General features: G+C 44.6%; 1 pseudogene; it reads left to right on the forward strand.

The window, feature by feature from the left end:
- Positions 1-2,972: 2,972 nt before the first annotated feature.
- Positions 2,973-3,940, forward strand: LOC123171100 (NAC domain-containing protein 75-like; annotated as a pseudogene).
- The last annotated feature ends 7,008 nt before the right edge of the window (positions 3,941-10,948 follow it).

Genomic DNA, 10,948 nt, shown 5'->3' on the forward strand with positions numbered 1-10,948 from the left:
ATAATACACGCTGCAGCAGATGGGATACTTAATTAATAAGTTGAGCCAGCGTGTTGGTGTTACTAAATCAGTCTTACCCTGTGGTGCCATCATGTTTGTCAGTGGAGCATGCTTCCAGAATTATGCATACGCACCTCTCTCTTCCATTAACTGACATATGGGCCTGCTTGACGTAGACCCACATGTCATCGTCTTAACTATTTACACTCCGAAGGACGGTATATGCTAGTAGTACTACTAGTAGAATTGAGATTTAATGCACCTTCTTCCCCGTCTCTCCCTCTTCTTCCTCCTCTTTTTCCCATTCGTCCACATACCATTTTCCCCTGCTCACTGCTCACCCAGCCGCGCCATCTTTCTTGGTCGCTCGCGTGCACCATCTCCCCCTACTCACTGCTCTCCTACACACGCCATCTTCTTCACTCGCCCTCCCGCATCCGCTTCCCCGCTCGCCCGCACGCACCGAAAACCCCAATCACTCAGCGCCCTAAAATACCGGATGGTAGAACTGGCTGACACGCAAAGCCATGATTGGAATTCCCTCCTCGATGTTCTCTCTTGGAGCAGATCAGTAATCATATGGACCTGCTCAACACCGTGCGTCTGGACGCATGCTTGGTGTCTATCCACCGTCTACTCCTCGGCAGCCGATCGGCCCATTTCAAGACACCCTGCTTGCTGATGCCCAATCCTTGCAACTGGCCTAGACACCAACATGATGATCCTATGGAGGTTGTCGTCGTGCCCCTCAACATGCTACCATTCCCCGCCCACATGTCCTTCATGCGTTGCCACTACTTGGCAGGCATGAAGGCCAACTAGGTCGTCCCCATCCGTGAATCGGGTAGTCTATGGCATCTCGTCGATATCTACACCCAGCGAGAGATCACCCTCCCATCGTTGAATACTACCGACATCCAACCACGCGCCACCGCCCACTCCTACATACTACGCACGAGAGGCGTTGGTCACTTGGTTGGACCTCCGTTTGCTGAAGGTTGCAATCTGCAAAGTGCCCATAGCATCAAAAGACTACATAGATTACAAACTCATTGCATTGTTTGATGGGGGATTGGCCTATATGGAACCCGGTAGCCATACATGGTTATGGCTTATCATCAATCTTGTTTACCCTCCACTTCTGTCGGATGCTATAGTGCATAATGCATCATTTACTCGGTTGACACTGAGATTGGCTGCATGTTACTGGTGGAATCTATCGTCGTGTAATTGTTCTATCTCATCTCATTTTTACCATATGAATACCACTGCTTGTTGATTGTTAGAAATTTAGAATAGATAGTATGAGCATAACCACATCATTGCTATATTGTTCCTCTCATTTCCTAGATTTTTTTACCACACATGTTATTGTTAGAGTTGATATGAGAACAATTGGAATATAATGATTGTTAGAATATATATTATGAGTATAACCACATGATTGTTGTATGTTACTCTCATTTCCAAGATTTTTATAACCACACATGTTATTGAGAGAGTTGATATGAGAACAATTGGCAGCTAACTGTTATGGTAGAATATGAGTAGGCCCTGGCATAGTTGTTTTTCTTTCATTTTTACATGATCTTTGAGCCATGACATATTGCTAGAATATGAAAGCCATTGGATTTTTTTAATTAGGGTATGATTATGACCATGGCATTGCAATTCTCCAGCTATGATCTGTGTCACTGTTATAATAATCTTAATTCCACACATACTCTGAACATGATTGTATATTTTTGTCCTTTTGGTCTTTCTAATTCCATGAACTAGAACTATAGCTGCCAATGGGTGTTGGTTTATCACTCGTTCAACTGACGATGGGAATTTGGTGCTCATTCGCATGTACCAAAGTGACCAAATCATTTCATCAAACCACATACAGTAAAATGTGTGGGGTGTTCGTGACTGGGTTGGTTATGGCTACTTCGTGTTCGAGAAAGATCCCATCTCCATTGGGACAGGCGTATTCATGGGTTTACGGCCTCAGCAACCACTCCATGTTCCTTGGCCTCAATTATCCGCTCATCCTATGCAAGTTTGATTCACTAGGGGGAACTGTTTTTACACATCGTACGATGGGTTTCATGAAGCACCATATCCAGATATTCGTCGACACAGCTTGTTGCCAGATGAACTTCAGTGTGTTAAAGGCATCAAGCTTCCAAGCGATGGATGGATTTTGCAAACCCGACATGCGGCGATGTGGTTCATGCCTATAGCAAATATGCACAACTTTATTCATGGTGATATCTAGATTGAGCCATGTATCCTGTTGGTGTCGCATGATCCAGTTTTGTTGGTTATCTTGTACTGTAGTTAGTTTGAAGGATAAATACCTTTCTGGGATCAAGTGCATCCTACATCACCTGCGTAGCATGTATTTTGATAATGAAGGAAATGATGTGCAGAAGCCATATATAGCAATTAGGCTTCAAGTGCGTACTTGTTGGTGAAAGTGTTGTCCAATGGGAATTATATTTTCTATTACTCATGTAGCCTACAAAGTATGTCACACCACCTTGTAAATTTGTAGGCACCTATTTGTAAGCTCCTCCTAAATACTCTTGCTCAATTCCCTTAAAACTAAGCCTTTAGCAACGCCCCTCCAATATTATTTAAAGCAATATGGAAGCAAGTTGGAGATTGGATGTACTCCATTTCTAAATTTGTAGTCCTAGTAGTCCTCTATACTGTATTGCGCTAGCTCGTACTAGTAAGTAGTACTTGTACGACTAGTAGTACAGGTATACGTCAGTCAAATTATTCGTCATGTCCTCACATTGAATTGACGTGACAACATGTTGCGCGTGTGGTGACGCAAGAGTCCCAGCGGCATGCTTGGTTCACCAAAGTGAGCCTCACCCCTTTGATAGTCCAACAACACTCTCGCATTCTCTCCCATTCTCCCCCAACTCTCCCGGTCTGCCCGCCTCCTAGCCGTCGCCTTGTTCCGATCCCGTACGATGGGCGATGAGCTAGTGGAGTTGCTATATTTCGTTGCAAGTAGTCAAAAGGAAGAGGCTGAGAAATTTGATCTTAACAAGGAAGGTCTTCAAGCTAGCCACATGAAGGAAGAAACCAGCGAGCCCGCTCCTGTGAGTATTCGTCTTGTCGCCCTATATGATGATTTCGATCTTTATGGGGGCTTTCAAGTCTTTGGACTATGCATGTAGTAATGAAGCTAAGACCCCAGTTTTTTGGGTGTCATGGATTTTAGATTTGGAGTAGCACTTATCTGTCAAAATCTTTCATCATTTACTTAAATAGTTGATTGATCATACATTGAGTACCATTTAACTAGAATTAACCGCTGCAAGTCCAAGGAGGATTGGCCGGTGCTGCTGGCTGGCGTCAAGTTCGGTCCCACGGATCAGGAACCGATCCAGCATGTTGAGGCCAAAGTGAGTGCTGACAACCTAAGATCTCACCCTCTCATCAATTTGTTCATACCGACCATCGATAGCGAGCACGACATATGCTACACCCATCCTGAGAAACTTCCAAGTGAGACACTAATCGACCGTCTACTTGCACAAAAATATATTCCTTTAATTTTGCAAATTTCTGAGGTACGTTGCCCGACCTGGGATTGTATTTCGCCAATACTGCAGGGATCACATTGACTGGCCTAATCAAGAATTTCTTCTAGTGCAACTCCAAGGCGTCCAAAAGGGGTACGCAGAGGCGTCGCAAGATACAATCGAAGTGTGGCATGCACGCAATGTGGCCCAAGACTAACAATACCATGCCGGCGATGGTCAACAGCTGGCAGATAGTGCTGCACACCAACAAGAACATCGACCAGCAGAGGACCAACTGGGTGATGCACCAGTACCACCTCGGGGACCTTGAGCAAGAGAAGGAGTGGGAGCTGGTCGTCTGCAAGATCTTCTACCAAACGAACACGAGGCCGGGACTAAAAATATTATAAGTTAGTACGGTACTAGTTCTACCTGGTCGTCTGCAAGTTGGTGTTGTTGTTAAGGAACTTTGGTATGAATTTGTCATTTGCTTCCAACCATCATGCCGAGGGTCGACGTGGATATAACGTTGAATCAATTGTTATGAAACGAATTTTCAGGCACCTGATTTTTTTAGGGTTAGCAAAAGCACTTGTCGTCCTAATTCCCAGTTCTCCAAAATTTTAACATCTTCCGGTACGCAGGGATTCATTAGGTTTCACTGGCTGATAGTTGGACGCAGCACGTCAAGACTGGGCTATGGCATGCCAAGCCCAGCTGCATTGTTTTTTGAGTGCTTACCAAGCCCGGCTGCAAATAGTTAAAGAGAGGGTGATGGATTTGGGCCTTCAAGAACAGTTAAGTGTAAGGAACCCAATCGCGTGAAGCGCCTCCCATGTCATCCCTCTAAACCACATATCACTAAAAAAACACACATACCACCTGTTCTCTCGTTCGAGTTCTCAGTGAACCAAAAACTTTAACAAGAGTGCAAAACGGGAGCCGCCGCTCCGACGAACATTTTTGGACTCAAAAAAGGCCTAGTCGGCTATTGTTTAGTTGAAATATGTAACATGTTCCACAAAAAAGAAATATGTAAAATGTAATGAATTTGTTCTGGTTTCAATGAAAATCAACAGATTTGCTTGAAATTCGTCCATGGAACTAGAACAGGCTTGTCCATACAGAGGCTAACATCACGGACACAGCAGGTCCATGGCTGTACACAAGCCAGTGCATGGACTTATTTATCATGATGGAAATAATGCTGACGTCTGAGACCCATGACATTTTCAACATAGTCAATAAATGAGAGAATTCTACAAGGAGAGACTCACAACGGGATCTAGCAGGTATATTGTTTTCTGAGGTCAAGCAAGTATCAACTGGGATGTAGAGTGGCCAGGCTAGATTTTGTTTTTTAACAGATGCGGCCCATGACAACATGCGGGCACAAGGATCCAATAGGTATCAACTGTCCTTTGGGCCGCCCAACCTTTGGTATTATTTTTCTTAGAACATCTGCGGCCCAGTTTTTTACTGAAGAAAATGCATAGCCCAGATCTATTTTTCTCTAAAAATGCCATGTAAAACTTTCGTTTTACTTATAATATATATATTTTTGCTAAGTTTTATTAGTATATATATTATTATATTATAAATATGTAAAGTTCTCGTTTCACCTTTTTCCTTATATAATTTTGTTGTTTTCCCTCCCATCTGTGCTTTTGTGCCACTAGTATTCCCTAAAACCAACTCAATTGTCCCACGTCTTACTAAATTACGAAAATAAAACAATATTTTATTCAGTATATCAATAAGTTCTTACAAAATAATTATTTATCATTATAAGTTGGTAGGTAAATCATGGTGATTGCGTACAAAACTCATTATAAAATGTGTTAAGATTTTACGGATCAATGGAATAATAGTCGTGCAATCACGTCTCAATCTACTAGAATGTTTATGCTCTCGTCGCAATGCACGCACAAATTATCTACCTTCATAATAAACAGCCCAGACTAGGGTTATTTTAACATTACTTAGTCCAGTCGTGCTGGCCTGCAAATCTTTTTTTAATTGCTGAGCCGCAAATTCTTTAAGACAAGGAGGGATGCATTCAGCTTGCCTAGAAAATGGGTTGAAATAAGTAATAAAGAAATGGGTTGTAAATATAAAAAACACAGCAAACTGGCAATCAGTTTGAAATTTCTGTTTTTTCTTCGAATTTTGAGATTTTATCTATCATTACATTTTAACCTAATTTAAATATATATTTTCAAAATAGTTGGTTCATGACTCCAAATTTCGGGATTAAAATAGTTCGGACTCCACTGAAATATGCAAAATTACGTTGAATTTCTGAATCATGGTCCTGGGTAGAAAATGGGTTGTAATAAATTTCTTAAGAATTAGCAAATGGGCTGTAAATTATTAAATTATTTGGAGGCTGACTTGTGGGCCTACTAAGTCATGCGTACGCAAGGCTTTGTAAACAAAGTCAACAATCGACTCCACTAGCGTGAGACCGTTAGATGTCAATCCAATGGTCGTCGTGCTTCTTCAAACTCTGATCTTCCTGCTTCGGCCTCACAAACCAGCGTCGGCGGGACCACCTGCTCCCACCTCCCGTGGCTAGCTGTGCTGCCGCGCCAGCCTCACCCCCCATCCTACTCCCAATGCTGGCCTGGCCATCCCTCTACTTACCCCCAGCTCCTGTTATTCTCCGGTGACGGCGACCTCACACCACAGCCGAACCAGCAAACCCTCGTACTCCCCTCCGCGTGGGAAACCACTTCGGAGTCTTCCCCAGCTCCGGGTCGTTCCCTTCCTAGGCCTCGTCATTGTCCATCGCCTTGGTGCTCTCGGCACGGCGACGTCAACGTGATCAATGAACGATAGCCATTAGAAGAGGGATGTACGTGGAGAGGCTCACAGTAGGGAGCCACATGGTCCATCACTGCACGGAAGCAAGTGCCTCATTATTATGCAAAAAAATGATCCCTTTCCCTGATAGCTGGTACACACCAGCTACATCTTCTCGCGCGAGGAAGTGCCACCTTATTACGCGGAAAAAAGTCCCTCCCCCTGACAGCTGGGACCCACCAACTACATCTTCGCACGCTAGGAAGTGCCTCCTTATTACGTGCAAGAAACGATTCCTCCCCTCACAGCTGGGACCCACAATCTATCACAAGCAACGAAGTGCCTCCTTATTACATGAAAAATATTGATTCCTCCCCATGACAGCTAGGACCTACCAGCTATATCTTCGCACGGAAGAAAGTGATTCCTTCTTACGCAGAAAAATAAATGATTCCTCCCCCTGATAGTTGAGACCCACCAGCTACATCTTTGCACGCCAGAAGTGCCTCTTTATTATGCAAAAAAATATTGAATCCTCTCATGACATCTGGGACCCACCAGCTATATCTTCGCATGGAAGGAAGTGCCTCCTTATTCCTCCCCATAACAGCTGGGACACACCAACTACATCTTCGCATGCAAGGAAGTGACTCCTTATTATGCCAAAAATAATCGAATCCTTCCCATGACAGTTGGGACCCACCAACATATCTTTGCACGGAAGTGTCTCCTTATTCCCCCTGACAGTTGGGACCCACAAGGTTGAAGCTTACGTAGCGTTATGTGTCTGGTCACAAACGTGTAGGTACGTACTTGTCGATCGGTCTCTCTGACATAATGAACTATGGCCGAGTAAGGAGCAGTAGCAGTTCTAGCAATTTTGTTTAAACCGTGTATGTACAACCACACTACAAAAAATACGGCCACGTACATTGATGTGTGATATTTTTACACTCATTCACCTTTGTTTATACCGAGATATTTCATTTAAAAAGAGGTATTCACTTCAATATTGCTACTAATGAGTAATGAATGCAAAGGATTCAAAAAGTCTTCTTTTTGATGTGTTTCCAGATGAAATGGGCTAAAATGGGAAGAAATCACATGTGGGAATCTCTACTTGGTTCCCAGTCACACCTTGCCACACTTTGCCACACCTCACCTTAAGCAAGTTTGACCAAATTAGGTAGGTGTTTGGTTCTAGCCACTCCTAAGGCAAGAATATTTTTATGAGAAGTGAACCCCAAATGTCATAGGCACAAAAAAGTGTGGCAAGATTCCCCTTAGGCAAGCCAAAGTGTGGCTAACAATTTGCAACTCAAGTAAGGCAAGTGTGGAAAAACTCATGTGGCAATATATGGCAAATATAGTCACAATCCAAACATCCCCTCAGTGTTCCGTTTCCCGTCTTGTCTCTCTTTCGTCGGCCTCGCCCCGCGATGTCGTTCCCCGTGGCCGTGGGGCCCTTTGGCGTGTCTCCCCCTCCCCAATCCCCGTACAGTTGACCGTGTATTTGCCGCCCCCTCCTTCCCTCGTCCATGGTGACAGTGCCCCCCTCCTATATATGTTGGTCCTTGATGGGGTGGGAGGTGCCATTGTGGTTTGGGGAGGCGCGACCATGATCCGGTTGGGATCTCGGTGTGGACTCATTCGGTTGCAATGGAGAGCGGCGTTGCCTCCCTGGCAAATGGGATCAAAGGGAGGGGCTACTACGTCGTGAAGGTCGGCGAGGCAGCAGCCGAAGGGACCCCGACGGTGAACACGGGAGTTTGTCCCGTGGAGGAGGTGGCCGCACGGGGCCGATCTGAGGCACCCCAATCGCTGGTGGAGGAGGCTTCCCGTCCATGTGTTCCTTCCCTCTCCCAATTCCTTACCTCCCATTACAACCCTAGATGGGAGCTGCTGGGCTACAATAGTGAGCAGCCGCTGGCCTACCTAAAACGTCAGCGGTTTTCGTCCCTGCATTTCTTGTATTTTTAATTGATCATTTTAGATTGTACAAGATGCTCACGATCTATTTTCTGAAATTGCTGTGATAGTGATAAGGAATAGGCAACCACCGTATTCCATCTCATGTTTTTCGTCAATCCTTGTACTTCTAGGCATCTGCCACATGTTCGGTAATCACATAATGTTGATGCATGGTGCAGGCTGGCATTTTTAATCACGTTAACAAATCGGGTGAGGAGGATTTGATCGTAAAAATAGAATGTCACCAGGTTCTTGTAGAATGTCAACACATTAGTTTCGAGCATGGTCTCTTCTATTTGTCCATACGGGCAATGAACATCCCATATCATGCATACCAACAGCACTAATACATGTACTGATTCTATGAAGAAGTCACTCTTCACACTTATGCTTGCTGAATTTAGTAGGTGAGAGGAGACATCAGACCAGGTTGCGATGTCGTCGGCATGGTTGACCGTACAATCTTGAAACATGTTTATGAAAAATGTGAGTACTACATGACATTTTCATACATGCTCTTTCACATTTACTTCTTTCTCTCCCCTTTTTATTGGAATCTCCAGTCACTGTTCATGTTGTATTACTGCACGAATGCAGGAAAGATCATCCAGAAAATGGACCGCTTCAACTACTTATTTTTTCTGATTTACTCCTTTTGTAAGATCACTACTTTGTGATCTAAAACGTCTCAAATTTCTTTACTGAGGGAGTACTATCTACTGGAATTTCTTTTCTGATAATGGCATTGAATAGTTCACAGTTTTGATGGCCTCTTGATTCATGCCATTAATAGTTATTTCCACAGACCAATGATGGTTTTCAGTATAAAATTTTCAAAAATCCAAAATCCCTTCCATGTACTGGTCAATTTCTGAAAATTGACGAAATAAAATCCCAGTGCGTTTCTCTGGTTTAACTCTTTCTTATACTCTTTTTAGAAGCTGTGATGAAAAAGGACTAACCATTCTAAATCCTATTATGGTCTTCTATGTAAAAGCATCATACGGTTACTCGGTACTATTATTTAGTTCTGGATTTTCCAGGATGTAACTTCCTTCACTGCATGTATATACATTGTTTGAGTTTTTAATATTTTGTAAGGGGGATTTCAGGCATAAGAATTCATTATTAATTTTTTTGTGATTTTGAACATGAAAGATTTTCTTGGTGATACCTCAAATCTTCATGCAAGTGCAGAACCATTTTAGGTTGCATTCACTCTTTTCTTTTAATGCTTAGTTGTTTCCTCTTGTAATGCAACATTACCATATTGTTGGTAGCTCTTATTTTTTATATGTGTCTTCATATTTCAGTGCCTATTCATTTAACTGGGAATGGAGTATGGATGACCAAAATGCTACCAGGGAACAAAGGCGCTACCTAAAACTAGTCCACCTTGTGCTGGGTGTGTGTAGCTCCACTTGTATTCAAGTACGAGTCCCTCTTTATGACATCTCCAGTATTTATCGTTGGTCCAAGTTTAGTTGCCCCTGATGCTAAGTTTTATTTTCAAGCATTGTTTATAATTTTCTTTTCTGAATGTTGGACGATATTTTGTTTCTGGTCCTCACTCGGTTTATTATACCTTCGTACCTCATGGAATAAATTTGAGTTCTTAATTGTCGGATGTGGGGTTCCGGCAAACCCTTAAGGTTCGAATACTGGGGTGTGCGCGAAGTCTTTCCCTCCTACCGATCTACGCCCTATCTCGCTAAGATCTCGCGGACGAACTCGACGAACTCGCAACACAGAAAGACACGAGGTTTATACTGGTTCGGGCCACCGTTGTGGTGTAATACCCTACTCCAGTGTGGTGGTGGTGGATTGCCTCTAGGGCTGATGATGAACAGTACAAGGGAAGAACAGCCTCCTGAGGTTGAGGTGTTCTTGTGGGTAGGCTCTCGATCGGGTTGGATCAAGCTAAGATGAGATGCCTCTACTATGGTGGCTAGCTCTGCTTATATAGGCCCTGGTCCTCTTCCCAAATATCGAGCGGGAAGGGAGCCAACAACGACGGGAAAATTTGAAGGGGAATAGCTAGTACAAGCTATCCTGACAAAAGCGGTCTTCGCCTGCGAAAATCTCTGGTGGTGACGCCATCTGGGCTCCACGATGACCTCCGTCTTGCCGTCCTTCTGGTCTTGGTCTCGTTGCACCAATATAGCAACCTTTGCCTGATGCCTCGGTACTCCTCGCCTGCGCTGGCCTCCTTAGCACCAAAGAGGAAATAAGGACGCTGCGCGCGCTGGCGCCTTCCTAGCGCCCGCCTGGTGTCGTTCGTCATGGCTCACGTCACGAAAGCCTCGTGAGGTTTGCCCCGCCTTGATATCTCCGCTCCTCGTGAGCCTGCCATGCTCGGCCACCCCCGAGGAGGTCTTGCGTCGTCCGCCTCGCGAGGGTCTTGGATGCCTTGATGAAGGTGGGCCGTACGGCCTGCTGGCTTAGCCACGCTGTGGGCTGCAGGCAGGCAAGTCTGGGGATCCCCGTTCCCAGAACGCCGACAGTAGCCCCCGGGCCCAAGGTGCGCTCGGGCTTAGCTTCGCGGCGAAGCCAAGGGTCAAGTTCGAAGCACTGCGGGCCTCAAAAGCCTGCGACCTCAGTTGACGCGTGGCGGTTGATTGGACGTGGGCGTCTCCGCTTCC

This window comes from Triticum aestivum, chromosome 7D (assembly GCF_018294505.1).
Source record: "Triticum aestivum cultivar Chinese Spring chromosome 7D, IWGSC CS RefSeq v2.1, whole genome shotgun sequence".
NCBI lineage: Eukaryota > Viridiplantae > Streptophyta > Magnoliopsida > Poales > Poaceae > Triticum > Triticum aestivum.